Raw genomic sequence first — 15,719 nt, 5'->3', positions numbered from 1 at the left:
GAATTTCCAGCTTCTTTAAGATGTATATCTAATTGTTTTAGCCTAGTTCTCATATCCTTATCTGTTTTGGCATATGTAAATTGGTAATTTGCTCACAAATCTACAATTTTCCAGGAGTGTTTAGGTAAAATAATTTAGCTGACATCACAAATATTTTACAATTTCAGTTCAAGTTTCATTTCTCTGTACCCTTTTAAGGAACTATGCTTTTGATACTTCCATCTGGTGTATCATTCCAGAATCTACTGGAAACAGTTACCAAAACTAGAAAAAAATGTTATAGCTCTCAATTGGTACTTTACTTAATGTCATCAAAGTTGGTCCTTTTAAGTGGCCAACAAGATGAATAGTTTGTTATTTGCTGTTCCACCCATACCCTCTGGAAAAAAATTATTTGAAATGAACGTGGTAAATCTCCCATGACACCTTCTTATCATAGTCCATTGGTTCCTCATTTGGCCAATACTGAAATGACCAGATAAATTATCAAACTTGGTTTGGCAGTATGGTGACTAGAAGATCCTGCAGTAACAGGCAGCACAGCAGTAGTAGTAATAGGTGTAGAAAAAAATAATTTCTCAAATTCATTATCTTGTAATAAGTGGTATTTTAGATGCAGAAAGAAGTTTGCTGGTTTAATATTTGGAATCAGTTTAATTTTTCTTTTAATTCTTCATTAAACAGCATGTCTTTCTCTTTTAACTCACATCTTAGATTCTCGTCTCATTCTTCTCTTACTTTTCTATCTGTTGATTATTGGTCTTTTTAACCTGTTTAATAATTTCTGCAATATTCCTGTCTTGCTTCTTCCCCATCTTGTTGTCATCTTAAGTGGTTGAAATTCACGTGTAATTAATGTTCTATTTTCCTTCAAAGTATTCTCAATTCTGACATGCATGTTTCAATGTGTTACGTAGTTGGTTGGGATTTAGTTTAGATTATTTGGTGAAAATAATGAGAGTTTTAGTCCATGTAATGATAAAAAATTAGTTTATTTCTTCTTTAATCTTTCTACAAGACTATACACTGTTCTAAGTTGAAAATGTACATATACAAATAACATTGAAATAGCAATAACATGCTAACAATAAACTTAGTTATGAGGTTTTACAGCTGATTGATCAGGTAACTGAATGCCCATTATAACTAACACTGATTCAAATACTCTACCACCAAAATATGTGCTAATTCCCTGCAATCTTACTATCTGATTATCCCACTAGTATTTATATTTGATGTCTTGCTTCTAGTATTTGTCAAAGTAACTAGATTCTTGTTAAATTTTCAACGTCTTATATATTCAAAGCCTACTTTTGTAAACTTTCTTATCTTAACATCATGTGCCTTCTGTCTAACACAAAACACCCAAAATTACACCAAATATAAAAACATTCCAAACTTATAGTAAATGATAAAATACCCAACTTTACATTAAACAGAATAACAAATATCACCCAATTACAATCACATTTGTCCTTCGTTAGTACAGCGGTAAGTCCTCGGATTTACAACGCTAAAATCAAGGGTTCGATTCCCTTCGGTGGACTCAGCAGATAGCTCGATGTTGCTTTGTTATAAGAAACACATACAATAAGAATAACCCACACTAAAAACAAAGATTACAAATATAATTATTAAATACAATAAACGGTAGACATTCTAATTATAAGCTTATCCAAGACAGCCAAATAGAAGAGAACGTCGTCTCACCAACATATTCTTAATGTGAGTGGCTGACACCACTTTATTTTTGTTCCTGATCTGTAACTAGGTATCTTTTTAATCCGACTTTTCCTAGCTGTTAGAACCATCGTATGAACCAGTTAATGAAGATTTAACCACCCCACATATTTGCTCTAGGTGAAGAACGGACCAGAAATGATATCCACTAGAAACAAAACTTTTCAATTGAATCTTAGCATAGTCGACGAGTATCCCATTAATTTCTGTTTGTTGTTGTGAATTACGTTATCATAATGTATGATAAGTCCTTATGCTTGTTAGTTTTGGTCTGGGTTAACAAACTTTGAAAGTTTGTAGTCTCTATTAATTCATCAGACTGGGAGTAATAAAGTAAAGTGTGAATAAAGCATCTATTTAACGGTTTTTACCATCCTTTTTGCTAGCATATCAGACTGGAAGTCATAAAGTGAAGTTTGCACCTTCACCATATAAAACACTCTAAACAACTCTATGTACAGGTGACTGTTGAAGTTTTTTCCTGAATTTGTTCTCTAAATGGAGCAGAGCAGTTGCTCTGAACTTGTCTATTCAACATTCCACCAGTGCATCAGTCATAAATTTATAATGTATATCGACAGTATAAAAACCTCAGGCCAGTTGGTGAAATAGCCGACTACAAGTATATATATATATATATATATGTTACTTTTATCAGTGTGTCAGCGAATCAGTTAATGGTTAAATCATACTTCTTAAATACTGCTATCCAGCATGATATCGTTTCTTCAGGGCTTTTAAAGTTAAATGTTTTACAAAGACAACAGCGGCAAGTTATTATTTTTTCATCATGCAATAACTGCTTCTGGAGCTAAGAGCACACAACTAGTGTACATGATCACTTATTCTACTTCACTCTACAACAGCATTATTACTGCTCTGATTCCATTATCACTGGTATCAGTGTCTAGCAAATATTTACTAATTTATCAAGGGAATGACCAAACAAATGCCTTTACTAAAGCACTTTTCAAGAAATGGTATTTTTACTCACGCCTCTCACTATATCTGAAATACAATTAATTTTTTATAAGAACCAATAAAAGTGAGGTAATCTTAGAGAACTGGACCACAAATTGTACATAATGTGACACTAAACCAAAGAAACTGTGGACTTTTCATTTGGTCATAAGTTTAAGCTAATCCTACACCACTATTATTTTAGCAGGATTCGTGTAGATTTCTTATGTATCTTCAACATGACCAAAAATTTCACCTTATTTTACATGATCATGCAAGTGCTAGATCTCATTTTTAAATCTTTTTTATTTTTCTTCCAGAATACCATTTTCAGATTCTAAGCCACATAACTGAACATACAACAAAAGACTAACTTGTTGTTGACATTGGTCAGAAGCTTCTGTTATTGCAGTACTTAAATTGTAAACTTACTAGCCTCTCGAAATTTACAGGTGCATTACACAAGCAAAATAGCATATTTAATTCATACAAGCCATCTCAAATACTAAAAGCAGTCAGTATCAAGATGTCTGGTCTAAAGTGTTAAATCAGTGGTCTCCTTTCAATGCGTATAGAAAGTTATTTGTTCATGACAGTGAAAAGGCGTTAATATGAACGAAAACATTCTCCCACAAAATCGTTACAGAATCTGGGTGAACCACCTTTTTTCCTAAAAATAATTACGGGGATTGACCAAGCATTCTATGGAGGTTGTATAATTTGAACCTTTAACACATACCTTGTTTTTTTACTGATTATTTTTGTTGTATCTCAGGGAAGTGTGTGTAGCAGTTGTGTAATTGAATTGCATCGCCTGTGTCTGTGTAATGGCAGTGACTGTAGTTTGACAGCATCAGGCATCTGGTTTTATAAATGCATTAGAGTGTGTTGAGTTTAGATCTAGTAATCTCAGATATGTTGATATGTGCTTAATCAGTGATGTCGAGAAAACCCACTTGTAAATAAAAATATATATGTAAAAACGGATCGTTTGGGTTGAGAAAATTTTTTACTTCCTTTCTTTGTGAACCTGACGATGACCGAAGAAGGTCGAAACGTTGTTCGCTCCTCTACGTAAAATTTTTTTAAAAACCCAAACGAGCCGTTTTTACATATATATGATATGTGTTTAATTTTGAATGTGGTGTGAAAGACAGAATCCTAGCATTCTTGCTAGCTTCAGTTACTTCCACCAGAGTTCTAATGATTGCTTCTTGATACCCAACCATCCATACTTACAGTGAAACACAAGTACCTGTTCCTTCTCAAACAGATAGATGCTTGAACTAACACTGCTTGTATTCAGGATAGGATACAGACTATTTCATGCACAGGATCAATAACTGTGTTACATCAAACCCATATATTGGACACTGTGTACAAAAATTGCAAAATATCGCTGTACATATGGGGTTTCTATGTTTTCCTTTCCCACATACAATTGTTTAGTTCACTGTTCCTTTCATACATTTGGCTATCACTTGATTCTCGTTCTTACTAACGAATACCAGTTTACTTTTTGCAGAGGTAAAACTGACTAATAACCTTTCATACAGCGATTTCTTCTTGGTGATCAACTCTCTTTCTATAGGTTTTACATCCTTCTTATTGTAGAAAATGACGTTTTCCACGATGACGTGAAATTCACTCTCTTTGTCAACTTGAAGATAACCTAGATGGTCGCAACGTTGTTCTGTACTTTAATTTAATTAAAGTTTTAATACCCATACCAGCCATCTTGAGAATACAAAATGACGTTTTCTTAAACACAGAAGTATTTTAAACTAAAATTTATTGTTCATTATTCACTGTGTGGTATTCTCAGATGAACTGAAAATACTCTGGTGCTATACCAAGTAATTCTGCCAAACTGGAGATTCAATTAAGATATGGAATTACAGAGTAATACAAAAATGCTTGCTAACTGAGACTATGCTGAATGAAAGGAAGATACTGAGCAAAGAGTGGTAAATAAAAACAGTGTATGTACTTATATGACTGGGGATGGTTATTCTCCTTCCAGCTCAAACTAGGACTAGGCTTGGACCAAACTTGGAATCAGAGTTGAGAAAACCTTGAACAGAGCTAACTAAATGAAAATTTTCTACTTAAAATGTTGCTCTATTACATCATCACTACATAACCATACGTTCTTATTTAAGACCAAAATCTCAAGATATTACTTCTATAACCATTGAAGTACGTTGTCTTCGATGCCTTGAAAGAAGTTCACGATAAGTAATGTTTTCCAGAGGTAAAAGGTGCTGCCAACTTTGAAATTGACAGTAGGTATAAGAAAACTTGAAAGTAAATAATTCGAAATACTGAAATAATATTAACGTAACATTTTCTTGACCACGTTTTAGCTAAAACATATACACAGTTTCAGAATAAGTATTCACAGTACAGAAATAAGAAACCTATGATTTATTCTATAAAACATGCATTCAGTTCACCTTCAGGGTTTGTATACACCAGGTAAGAGAAACATAATTAAAGTTTAATGAGGATCACGAAGTTAAAATGAGTTTGGATTTTGCTGAATTAAAAATATTTAATTAGGCATGCACTTTTATATGCTTACAATTATCATAATAAGTAACCACGATTACAATCAAGTTCAAAATAAATTATAAGTGATGTGGCAATAAACAAGCTTAATTCTCTGTTTTTTCAATGAAACTGGCAACTCTTATAGGTACATGACTGTCATTGGCTGGTGCTTAGAGTACTGAACTCACAATTTGAGGGACACAACATATTCGAATTCTGTTCCAAATATGCTCGACCTTTCAGTATTGTGGGCATTATTATTTTGATGGGCAATTCCACAGGTTCATTGGTGAAGAGTAGATCAAAATCTGTTGGTGGTAGAAGTTGCCTATTTGATTACTCTCCAGTCTACAACTTCAAATTTAAGGATGGCTAGCACAAATAACCATTGAGTAGCTTTGACAAATTTTAAAACAAATAAACAAGAAAAAGAAGAGAGAAATGTGGCAAAATAGCTCCATCAAGTGATATCAAACAGTTCTTGGAATGTGGAATTTCACAATTTCTTTTCATAAAATTCATGAAAAGTTTTATAAATGCTATCTGCTAATAACCATCCTTGATTTTAAATCGATAGAATAGAGGGGATTTAATCAACAGCAGCTACAAACAACATTTTTTTAAAAATTTTATTTGGAAAATAGTAACACAACGCTTTGATCGTCACTCTTATTATATACTTCTGACTCAAAACTGCAGATCATATTTTTGTAGCAGTGGAACATTGACCATAAACTAATTTAGCAGTGTAAGACTAGAGGGAAGGCAGCTAGTCATCACCACCCACCGCCAACTCTTGGGCTACTCTTTTACCAACAAATAGTGGGATTGACCGTAACATTATACACCCCCACGGCTGGGAGGGCGAGCATGTTTAGCGCAACGCGGGCGCGAACCCGCGACCCTCGGATTACGAGTCGCATGCCTTACGCGCTTGGCCATGTTTTAATGTAAAACAACAATACAGTTTGTAATAACGATTATTACAAATAATGATTTATGTATAAAAGTTTTACAAACGATAATGAGTTTTTTATATGGTCTGTAACTGAATATTTTTTCGACGGTTTACAACGAACAAACTAATTATATGTTGACATCGGCACAATTCACTTAAAGGGTAAGTCGTCTCTCGCTTCTCACACGTAAGTTTTTCACAAACGAAGAAACGTAATGTTCTTGTTGAAATATTAACGTCCAATCTTAATTCACTGAAGTTAAATGGTTTACAATCTTCGAAATCCATTAATGTTCCTGGTTAGGTATCTGCAATTTGCTGACCAATTAATAACCATTAATCACAATTATAGCTTTCGAGGCTTATAGTATACCCACTGTAGCAAACCAACAATATTAAGCTATCCCTTCACGTGTCGGTTTATAAACTTCAGGCGAGATTCTCGAAAGTTCAGTTGGCAACAATGTAAAACATATATTGTTAATTCTTACACTCAATAATACTCTACAAATTGAGAGAACAAGAGGGACTTTCGCGATACACATTTAACAATACAAGTGACATGGATCTCTAAATATATATCAAGAAAACAAAAATTTATAAATATTTGGTTGGTTCATTGTTTAGCATTTATTGGTGCAAAGCAACTGAGCTATCAGCTCCAAACAACTGGTAAAGAGGTAAAAAAGTAAAATCATTACATTATGTAAAAAGAAATCATGCTGAAACAAAACATAATCCAATTTTCAAATTAAAGGCTTAAATAGAGTTGAAAGACCAATGCCCCTTAAAAATTTAAAAACACAACTGAGATGGACAGTGTAACCATCACCAATGACACTGTTCAACGTCAAGGGTGGACACATGATAAAAATATGTTTAAAATGGTGCCTTCTCTCTCGATCGTAACGATGGCATAAAGTAAAATGTGGGCTTTTGTGACCTAAGTGTCAAACAAACCACACATTAAGACATCAGTACCTGATAAAAGAAGGCGATGAGTTAAAAACTATGACTAAGATGTAGCCTAGCCAGAACAACTTACTCCTTTAAATCCTTACAGTAGCAAGGCAGCCAAAGAGTAATAGAAGGGTTGATCTGGAAAAGTTTGTTATCACGTTGCTCACTCTAAGTCGACTGTCAATTGGTGCAGATTCGAGCCTTGAATACGGAACTGTAGTCCATGTATGGGACTGACACAGCACTGATAGTACCAGAGCAGACACTTAGCTGCAATGTCAACAAGTTCATTCCCGTGAATAACGACATGACCTGTTATCCAGAAAAACTGGATAGAAGTAGATGATAGAAAGAAGTGGGCCAGTCGATTTTGGATATCAATGAGATCAGGGTGAGAACTAACGTGAAACCATTCCAGGGCCAATAGAGAACTAAGTAAGTCTGTTTAAATATTGCAATTGGTGTACTGCAGAGCTTCTATATGATATAGGGCAAGAGAATGACATACAATTTGGCAGGGAACACAAAAACTGTAGAGAGGATTCTGTGTGCAACAATCAAATCACAATAAACCATGGCAAAGCCCGCACAGACACCTGATTTCGAATCATCTGTATAAATGGAAGTGGAAGGATGGTACGAAAGATGCTCTGAAAATGAAATTTGATACTTCCAATCGGGAATATCCACCTTCTTCAGATGACTCAAACAAAAAAGGTCACATTTAGGGATGGTAATTAGCCATGGTGGGATGATCAGTGGATACAGCCATGTTAATCAAGAACAGACCCAATTCATCCAACTGCACGTGGATACGAAGGCCAAAAGGAAAATGGCAGACCATCTATTCTGAAAAAGTGTGGCCCACTGAGTAAGGAAAAGACAACTGCAGTAAAGACAACACAGCAAAGACAGTTGCAAATGGCATAGGTATACAGGAGGTTCATGAGACTCAGTGTACAAACTGGTGAACAGGGACCAACATATTAAAAACCAAGGTACTGGCACAGCTACAGACCAGATAACCATAGTCCAGTTTTGATCGAATAAGGTCACAACATATTTTTAGCATAGAGTAGTGATCTGCTCCCCAAGAGGTGGAAGAGAGGACATGGACACTTGTACACTTGACACATAGTTGCTTGATATATGGAATAAAGGTCAGCTTATGATCAAAGATGCCAAGCTCCATGTCACAGAAGTTGTGCTTTCCGTGGTCCCTGCAGCAAGGTACTTGGCATCTAGGTGAATACCCCTTTGGCAGAAAAAGTGCATGCAAACGGTTTTGAAGTAAGAAAAGGTAAAACAATTGCTGTAGTCCACTTCAGTAAGTGATTGAGGGCAGTATATAGCTGCTGTTCAATAAACCTCATGCTTGATGACTGACATGAAATGTGGAAGTCTTCGACATAGAGACCATTTGCAACTATAGGGGAGTTGTCTGTTGATGGCATTAATCCTGTGGGAGAGAACAGAAAAGTGTTGAATCCACATGGACTTGAAATAACGTTGTATCATAAACTTTCTCAAGGTAAAAAATACAGAAACAAGACGTTGTCACTTGAGAAAGGCTTCTCTGATTGATGTTTCAAGTCGAATCAGGAGGTCCATGGTGGACTGTTGTTGTTGGAACCCATATTGAGTGGGTGAGAGGATGTTGTGTTTGATTCGAGAAACCAAACAAGAGGAGCATTAACCATCCTTCCTGAGATCTTACAGAGACGGCGTGTCAAAGCCATTGGATGGTACTTTGAAGGAATCTTGTGATCCTTCCCAGGCTTAGGAAAGGGAATACAACAGCATGGTGCTAAGCATCAAGAAAACATTTTCCTGCCAAACAATCAGAAGAATAGCAAGAAAAGCAGGAGATAGATGGTGCAGCATCTGCTAATGAATATCATTGCGTCCAAATGGTGTACTGCCAGACTGATAAAAAGCAAGCTTGAGTACCACCAGTGTAAAGGGCTGATTATATTCATAGAGATTTTCAGCCCAAAAGGAAAGAGGCAATTGCTTGGCTCGTGTCTTGATGGCTAAGAAGGTGGGAGATGAAGCAAAAATACTAGATGCACGAGAAAAGCTTTTATCAAGAGTATTGACGATGCTCTGGGCATCAGCAACTTGCTGGCCATCAGAGAGAAAGATCAAAAGGAGAAAGAAGTATAACGTCCACTAACCTTTCGAATTTTGTCCCATATGACTTTGGAACTGGTGGTAGAAAAGATGCTAGAGGTGTATTTAATCCAAGATTCCTTCTGGCTTGCCATGTGCATGGGCCTGATGTTTTAAAAGTGTGGGATACCTACGAAAAGTATCCTAAGCCCCGTTTTGAGCTTTCATTGTCATGGAGCAGGTAGTATTCCATCAAAGACGAGGATATTGTGGGAAACGTGTTGAGGTTTTATGAATACACTGAGCAAATACCTTGAGAATACAGTCAGTCACTGCTACCACGCAGTTATCTAATGGCAGTTATCTATCTTTATAGATAATGGCAGGATCAAGTTTTGAGAGAACAGTGAAAGAGGGCCAGTGGGCCAGGACCAACATCCATTGAAGCACACGGGTCGGGCGGCATCGACCACGGCCATCTCTCTGAAAATGATAGGAAAATTACCACTGCCCCGTGAGTTACTGTCAACCCTCTAAGAAAAGTAAGAGAAAAGTGAATTGGAGCAGATAGAACTATCAATAGCAGTAAAGGACTGACTAGGTGCATAAAAATAAGTATAAGAACCAGTACTGAAGAGATAGGTTGTGATCCAAGAGCATATGATCTATGGAATGATCCCTTCCATTAATATCAGCACGACCGGATAGGGGATTATGCCCATTAAAATTCCCAGGATTAAAAAGAGAGGCAGTAACTGTTCAATGACAGCATGAAGGTCTGACTGATCATAGGTCTCTTCAGAAGCCAGGTAGAGAGAACAAATAGTGATGGTATGACCTGAGGAAGCACGAATGGCTGCAACCTCCAAGGACGTATCAAGTGGCAAAGACAGGGTGGGCACATGTTGATTAACCAACAGTGCCACCCCACCATGCACTCGTCCATCACACAACCTCACATTTCTATGCAAAGAAAACTGCTGAAGGGTGACTGTATTGGCAGGTTTCAGAAACGTTTCCTTAAGGAGACACACACGGGATGGTGAGAATGAATCATATCCTTAATGTCATCTATATTTGAATGAAAATCTCGACAGTTCCACTGGATCAGACTGACCATTGTTATTTTCGTGGAGGAGAATATGGCGGGGAGCTCTTCTATTTTTGATCACGTCTTTTTTTTTTTATTGGACAAAGGTCTATCGACCTCCATGGAGGTCCTCTGGTCGAATGAGCAGTTCTTTGTTTGTGGATAAAGATTTAAAACGACCATTCGTTCACATCCTCAGCTAAAGGAAGCGAAACTGGGCAGTAATTGGAAGAGGTGGCAGGGGCAGAGATGGAAGTAGATGTAGATTCATCAACTTTTTAATCATGGAGGTCAAAAGATTCTTCAGATGTTTTGCAAATAACTCTGCTGGAGACATGGAGAGATCTGTCTGCATTCACACTGTGGCGGTGGAATGGAACGCAGCAGCATATTTCCGAGAAGGAGTTGGGGACAATAAGTTTCCAAGCCTCTAGTATGAGATATTATTTATAATCAAGTGTTGCGTCTCTTTATCCTCCACCCATTTAGAACAAGAAACAGAGTAAGGGGATGTGGACCACTACAGTAAACGCAGCGTGATTGCAGTTTGCAATTGTAAGCGTTGTGATCTTTGCCACTATAAGGAGCACATGTTGAAAAACCATGATATGATGTTTTTGAGTGATAGAACTGTTGACACTGGAAACATTTAAGAGGGTTGGGAATGTATTGCCGTATCTTACAGCTCAGACAACCTGCTTTGAATGTGGTGATGCAAACGTCAATATCAGAACATTAGTAGGCACTGTCTTTGTGAGTGGAGATTTGGTGCACCATAGAAACTCCTTGGCTGGAGAAACCAGCAAGGATATCCAACTCCAGAATATTAAATCCCTGTCAACTATAACTCCTCTGAAAGAATTCAAAGTTGCATGGGAAGTAACCTCGATGGGTATATCACCAATGGCCTACAGTTTCAAGAGGAGTTTGGTATGTTGTGGTGAAGGAGGTACCGCCAAAATGTCTCCAGAGCACAACTTCTTTACTGACTTAGGAGAGCAATCAAGCCCCTCTAATTCCTTTTGAAAAAAAGTGACATCTGCTCTAACGATTTCTCAGATAAGGAATGGATAATTAGAAATCAAGATACAGAATCTGTCTGCGACGTTGACTGTATAACAGAGTCGTCCATATGTGGTCGTTTTCCAATAATCTGTTTTTAACGTTTTCATAAATGAGGTATCCATAAAAAGATGCTACATTTCAGTGCCCACTGACTCTACCCATCATGGAGTCCTACAATGCCAAACAACAACACCGCAGCAACGCCAAGGTTTCATGAGCACTACGTTCGAACATTAATGTCAGGCATAATGTTCACAACACCGTTGACAACTTCTAACACTAGTACTCGGTTGATTCTAATTTAAGTGGACTATCCGATTGACCCTGGGTCTACAGGAATTCAAAGCTAAAGTGGTGTGTTGGAGTTGTACTTCTCAACCACCATGATCCTCTCTTTCCCTTTCACGAGTCGCCACGTACGGCAAATACGTGGGTGGATATTTAGATCCCAGAAGAGGTAAACTGAAAGTATAGAACCTTCTCTGGGAGGTCCATTCACCACGTACATGAATCCACCTCGAGGGGATAAACATTTAGAAAAAAGTATTAAAAAATCAATCTAAACAGATTGTTATTCAGAAACAGAGTACTGAAATCAAAGATCATTTAGGGAAATTCTATTTAAAAATAATATTGTAAAGTTGTGCTGACGACTTATTGAGATATTTAAAATACGATAAACAATTTGAAACATACCTACATTGGCAGTGCTTCAACCTAACGTGATATGAGAATAACTTAATAGAATAAATGTCAGTTATTCGTGAAATTAAACCTAATTTAAATCAAAACGCAGGTGTCACCTAATACAGTTTCTAAATTGCAACAAGTTGCTTACGTAACTTTCTAGTATTTCATACATTAAACAATCCATGACGGTGACCACGTGAGCAGCTGAAACATTGTTACGAAGTTCAAAAATAAATGCTCATAAAGCAGGCTCTGAACATTTTTGTTGTTTCTCGTCGACGCATCAGCACTATGTTACCCGAATAATCTTATATACCTTTATATCTAACTGGTTTTCAAACTTCATAAGAAAAGTTAGCTACAAAAATTTTATTATACAAAATAAATTAATGTTATTTTCATCTTTATATTATTTGATTTTAAAGCTCACTGAAGAATATCCAAAAATATTACGTTTAACTTTGGTTATGTGTGCATTTTCGTAATAAATAAGTTAAAATTATCCCTCCTTCGTTGGTTACAAAACGCTCTAGTAAAGGTTTTGTTAACCTGAAGATTACCTAAGAAGGTCGAAACGTTGTTCTCTGCTTAATCAGTAAAATTGTTAATACCCATACCAACCGTTCCGAGATACATTTTTGTTAGAGATTAAACATCGAAGGCTCCTGTTGTAATTATTAAAATGCGAACTTGTCAAAAGTTGTTGTCATTGTATTTTTAATCAAGTCTGGATAAATCACTGTTGCAACAAGTTACTGATAAGTGAAACTAAAAGTCAAAATCGTATATTAATTTTAATAGTTTTATTAAAAACATTTCAGAAATGATATTGTTTCTTTCTGGTATCTATTTTGTTTAATTGGTAATGAAAAATGAAACGAGTTTTCTTTTCATTTTTGTACAACTGTGAAGGGTTTTGTCTATAAATAACACACTTATCAATGTATCTTTTTTTTTTTCCTATTACATAGAATAAAATATATATTTTTAAAGATTTTCAACAATTATGAATATATTTATTTCCATTTCTCGATTTTCTTACATTTACTTTCAATACATGCTTCGGTCTTTTCCTTGTTGCTACATGAAGGCTTGATTACTCAGTAAGGATGTATGTTTTTTTTTTAGAACAAAGCCACATCAGTCTATCTGCTGAGCCTACCGAGGGGAATCGAACCCCTGATTTTATCGTTGTAAATCCAGAGACATACCGCTGTACTAACGGGGAGAACTTAGTAAGGAAACAGCTATAAAAACTTCCTATATTATTGGACATGGAAAAAATAAGACCATCAAATTATACTCGTGTATAGCATTGTTTTTCGTTGGAGTTCTTTTCAATTATCTGGTGAAAATAATTCAACGTCAAATCCACTAGACTCTTTCAAATTAGCTTATTTCATTCTTTAACGTTACTATAAGCTTACTGTTTGAACTTATTGAAGGTCTAAGCTACCAATGACTTTCAAACTTCTTTAAATACTAGAACTTAAAATCATATCAACTATAGAAAACACATTTATTATTTCACTCTATCATCTTTTGGAAAAACTACATACCCTTAACTATCTCTTATATATAATTTACTTTCGAATGCTATTGGAAACTACGTCATATCCTTAGAACTTTTTACGTGTTCTATAAGCCTATCTTATTAAACCTTTTTATCTGAAAATTTGACATTTCACCACGTTATGGAATGACACTGTAACAATTCTAGTTTTAATTACAATAACACATTTTAACATTTACTAAGTAATTTCATATTCATTTTATCGAATGTTGAAAGCAATGATAAACAAAAGTTGTAAAAAGTGTTGTACCTATTTAAAAAAATAAAATAAAACATTTCCCTAAGTTGTCTTGAACCTGCTCAAAAGAAAACTTTCTTCGTGTTTGGTTAGGTTTTCATATCTCAATTTCTAGAGCTGCTCAATAACAGATAAGGTTTAGAAAACGTAGTAGAGACTGTAACATGTGATATTTGTTGATTTATTCTTCATATCAAATTTAATGGACGATGGATAATGAAAAACAATATACATAAAACTCGCATTGTTGTACAGAAGGTATTTCGATACTTCAAATGTTTGTGATCAGGTCAAAAAAACTTATGGATGAAAATTAAAGTTACTCCATGATTCAAAACTGTTTCAGGCTCAGTAAAACCATTGTTATAATGAGTTATATCTTCAAACAGGTCCTTCCATTATTTGGTACAATTAACTTAATTTATATTCAGATTACCTTTCGTCTTTGTGCTTACAAACCAAATTAAACTTCTTCAGGTGTGCATCATTATCAATTTCAACCAAATTGATACTTTTTTCAGAAATTGTTTATTTGAAGTTATTTTTAAATGGTACACATGTTAAACAAATTCAGAAAGCAGACCACACACATTTCACTATATATATACCAAAGGTGAATCGTTTCTGTAAAACTATTCTATACATATAATTCCACGTCCAGGATACTTTCTAAAAGCATACCCAATTATCTACTTTTAGCAGTTTTAACAAGCGAATTTAATATTTTCCACCAAGAAATCTCCCGTAACATTGTGCATACAATATATATATATATATATATATACACACACACACATACACCCATATATACGAGTAGTTATTTAAAAAGAAAAACATGTTAAATCTAAATGTCCCAGAATTTTACTAAGCAGTCTTTGCCAGTTCAGATCCATGTACATACTAATAAACCTACATTTACTTACGTTTTTTTTTAAATACAATTTTTTATGGTAATGAAATACAATTTTTCAGTTTTGTGTCTTATGGTATAGATATTTTGTTTAAAATAAAAGCACATAACTACAACAGAATTTTTCAGAACTAAAAATATCAATATGAGACTGAAAACGATCAAACAGAAAGGCAACACTTCTAAGATGTTCTCAGTTAATAATGTATACGGCTGTAGTTTCTTTAAGAAGCACTTAAGAGCTATATCTAAGATATTATAAACTTTATTTATTTACCTACTGTTACTTCTTAAGCATTTAACTGGAAAACCACATACTATAGTCAAAATTTACCATATCCACTAAAAATGGAACAAACAACTAGACCAGGAGGAGACTGTTAAACTCTGCAACTAGCTATACATTTTCGTAACTGTTTTTCCTTTACAATAAATCTTCGTAAAATTAAAAAGTATAAGGCTCGTTTCATTCAGCCATCTTGAATCTCTGAAATCCTTTGCCGCCATGATACAAATAATCACTAGGAAAAGCATCCATATTATTTATTAATTTTCAATGTAAACCAATTTGCTGAAGTTATTTCTGATTTTTATATTTATTTAGCAGCACAAATAAAGTTAAATTAAAAACATGTATTTTAAACAAGAAAGTGGCTGTGAAAACTATTTGTATGTTAAAGATTAGAGTGATAGTTCAGCACTTAAAAAAAAAAAAACAAACAAACATATAGATAAGTTACTCATGGCCAGACACACCAACACCTCACAGTACAATAATAAACATAAAAATTAAATAATTAAAAAACTATAGCATTACATTAATCTATCACAAGCAACAGATTCTAGGTGTTTTTTGAATGTGAACTGTAA

This window comes from Tachypleus tridentatus, chromosome 13 (assembly GCF_004210375.1).
Source record: "Tachypleus tridentatus isolate NWPU-2018 chromosome 13, ASM421037v1, whole genome shotgun sequence".
Classification (NCBI taxonomy): domain Eukaryota; kingdom Metazoa; phylum Arthropoda; class Merostomata; order Xiphosura; family Limulidae; genus Tachypleus; species Tachypleus tridentatus.
Note: the sequence above shows the minus strand (reverse complement) of the source record.